This window comes from Boleophthalmus pectinirostris, unplaced genomic scaffold (genome assembly GCF_026225935.1).
Source record: "Boleophthalmus pectinirostris isolate CB_2022bp ecotype Guang Dong unplaced genomic scaffold, ASM2622593v1 HiC_scaffold_4, whole genome shotgun sequence".
Taxonomy (NCBI): Eukaryota; Metazoa; Chordata; class Actinopteri; order Gobiiformes; family Gobiidae; genus Boleophthalmus; species Boleophthalmus pectinirostris.
The window spans coordinates 40115990-40119192 of record NW_026571353.1 but is presented as its reverse complement, the minus strand read 5'-3'; the positions used below and the strand labels follow the sequence as shown (position 1 = coordinate 40119192).

Sequence of the window (3203 nt, the reverse complement as noted above, 5' to 3'; positions counted from 1 at the left end):
GTAGTAGTAGTAGTAGTAGTAGTAGAAAAAAACACTTTATGTGTTGTGTTCAAACTTAAAATTGTTAAATAAATAATTCTTAAGTATTAGAGTTATTTAAATGTTAAGTTGAATTCTTTTTTCACGTTATATTTTTGCAGTGTATGACGCGACAGGCCCGGTGGGGGGGGGGGTCTGGGGGGCGTTCAGTTACCACGGGGGGGTGGGGGGGGGGAGTGAGGGGGGGTGGGGAGAGGGGGTGACGGGGGGTGATACGTGATCACAGCTCTGCCCTGAAAACTCGGACACAGAAAAAAAAACCCTGAATGTCCGAGAGCGACGAGACACGAGGGCGGAGCCACGGGCGGCGCTAATACTAACGCTAACGTGCGCGCGTGTCACTGCGGCTCACAAAGATCGACGAGGACGACTGACGATGACGATGATGATGGTGACGCTTTATCATCTGGATCCACGACCACCTGAATCTGACACGAAAACTACACGTATGGAGTCAATGAAAATCAGATTTTACTGTTTACGCCAAAGTCACGAGTTCATTTTCTCGTTTAAAACTCAGATTTTATATTTTATTTCTTATTATTTTCTATTTTATTGTGACTTGTACATTTACATTTTATATAATTATGTTTTATTTGACACCAGTTTAGTTTAGTTTTATTATATTATAACGTGAGGTGTGAGCGAATGTGTCCAAATACTTTTGTCTTGAGGATCAGTAAAGTTTGTCTAAGTTTAATTTCCTTTTTAAAAAAAAATTATTATTAGTTTTACACAACTTATTATTATTATTATTATTTACAACGGAAAACACGTGAACATGGAAAAAAAAAATAAAAAATTCAATGTGTGCAGCAAAGAGGCAGGTTCAATAGTACTACAACGGACAACCCTGAGAAGTATATACTACTACTACTACTACTACTACTACTACTACTACTACTACTACTACTACTACTACTACTACTACTGCAGCCACTTGTGTTTTGAAAATACCGGGATTAAGTGTGTCTTGTTTTTTCTTTTTGACTTTTTTTTTTTTTTTTTTTTTTTTACAGTTCTGTTCACTGTTGTGTTCTTAAAAACATCCTGGATCATTTGTGTTGAATCACTAGCATGCAAATATAACACTTTTACATTTGACACATTTCTTTCAGAAAAATATTTCGATCAAATTTAAAAGTGCTTTAAAACCTGTTTGTTATGGTGTATTTTGGTTATTGCAGGGTGAGTTCACTTGTCTGGTAAAAAAAAAAAAAATAATAAAAAAATTGTATAACAAAGAAAAAAAATAAAAAATAAAAAATCATACCATGTCTTAGAAATTCTGTGCAAAAATATGTTTAAATTTACTAATGACTATAAAAATAGACAGTAAAAAAAAACAACGAAAATAAATACAAAAAATATGCAATTTTTTTTTTTTTGGTAATTTTTAAGTACATTTTGAAAACATTTTAAAAATAAATCATACCATGGCTTAATTTTAGTGCAAAAATGTTTAAATGTATTGATGACTATAACATAAACATTAAAAAAAAGGTAATTTTCAAAAAAGATGGGGAAAAAATATATATATCATACCATGACTTAGGATTTTATTGCAAAATTTAAATGTATAAATAACTATAAAAAAGACTAAAAGAAGAGTAATTTTAAAATTCTTTGAAAAGGATAAAAACAACATAAAAAAAAATAAAAATAAAATCATACCTTGGCTTAATTTTAGGTCAAAGATGTTTTAATGTATTAATGACAATACAAAAAATAGACTGTAAAAAAATTAATAAAGTAAAATAATAATAATAAAAATTGAAAATAAATACAAAAAGTAAAAAAAAAAATAAAAATTAAAAAAATAAATACGGATGTCATTTTTGTTTTTATTTACTGTTTGTATTATTAATAGGAGTAAAGATTTTTTGTCTTTTTTTTTTTTTTTTCACTTTTTAAAACTCAAATATCCCATTACGTAAAAGTCTCCAGATTAAGTTGAAGCGAAACGACAATCCACTGTTTTGTGAGTGATCCAGCCCGGAGCCTTCACACTCTCTCCGCCCGGAATCTAACCCACAACCTCGGACACGATGCACTCGTACAAATCGCCAAAAGCTCGAATTATTCACACACAAACACACGGGGCTGTCTCCTCACATTTGCACTGGATTTTGGTTTTGGAGCGCGTCCGTCTGCTGCCGGGAAAAAAAAAACAAAAAACGCTCACAACGCTCAAAAATACACCGAATATTTAAGATCTTTTAAGCGAGCAGATCTGGCAACGCTTTTGATTAAGAAGAAGTCAAAGAGGTCAGAATAAAAGTTTGTGAAAATAAGAAAACTGTTTTATTCTATTGATTCTAAAATAAGATAGAAGATTTTTTGGAAATGAACCAGATTTGACTTAATTTTTTAAATAAAATAAGCAATGTCTGCATGTGGTGCGGTGAAAGAGACTAAAATTAAAGTATGACCAGTAGAAAATTTAAATGCTAAAAATAAAAAAAGGAACATTTTTGGGAATTAACCAGATTTTATAGAATTTTTAAATAAATAAAGCAATGTGTGTGGTGCGGTGACAGAGGCTAAAATGTAAGTTTGTAGAGATAAAATTAATTATTAACCAGATTTTTTGGAATTTTTAAATATACATCAAAATTAGATTAATCAAAATGGAGATTTGTAGAATTTTTTTTTTTTTTTTTCAGCAAATACCAAAATATGTTGGGAATAATTTTTGGAAATGAATCAGAGTTTATATAATTTTTAAATAAAGAAAACATGTTTGTTGAATTCAGGAAAAAAAACCAAAAAAAAAACCCAAATAAATAAATAAATATATAGAGACACTAAAACATGCTGGGAATAAAAAAAAAAAAAAAAAAAAAAAAAAGTACATTTTTTTTTGTAAATAAAGAAAAAATATGAGTGGTGAGGTCAAAGATCAAAATGGAAGATTGTAAAATTGAAAATGAAAATGATAAAAATATTATTATTATTAATTTTTTTCCCTGTTTGTTCTGTTGTATCGATGTTAAAATCTGCTGGGAATATTTCAAGAAACAAACCAGATTCGACATAATTCTGAAATAAAGCAAGCGTGTGGTGGAGCAGAGTTAAAAATAAAATGATATAAAAAAATTTACAAAAACTGATTTTCTTTCTTGCAGATTCTAAAAAAATATTTTTGGAAATTAACCAGATTT

General features: G+C 29.5%; 1 protein-coding gene and 1 long non-coding RNA gene across 3 annotated transcripts in view; both read right to left on the bottom strand.

The window, feature by feature from the left end:
* Nucleotides 1–644: 644 nt before the first annotated feature.
* LOC129411288 (uncharacterized) lies at nt 645–1524 on the bottom strand. Its single transcript, XR_008633248.1, has 2 exons — nt 944–1524; nt 645–906 (listed from the first exon to the last, which is right to left on the bottom strand). It is a non-coding gene; the product is annotated as an uncharacterized LOC129411288 (long non-coding RNA).
* Nucleotides 1525–2895: 1371 nt separating this feature from the next.
* Nucleotides 2896–3203, bottom strand: part of antxr2a (ANTXR cell adhesion molecule 2a) — a 238778-nt gene continuing 238470 nt past the window's right edge. The window contains exon 15 of one of the 2 annotated variants that reach the window (XM_055161293.1): nt 2896–3203. This exon is cut by the window's right edge and continues 489 nt beyond it. The gene's annotated coding sequence lies outside the window, so the exon portion shown is untranslated. The other variant, XM_055161292.1, reaches the window with a different exon arrangement.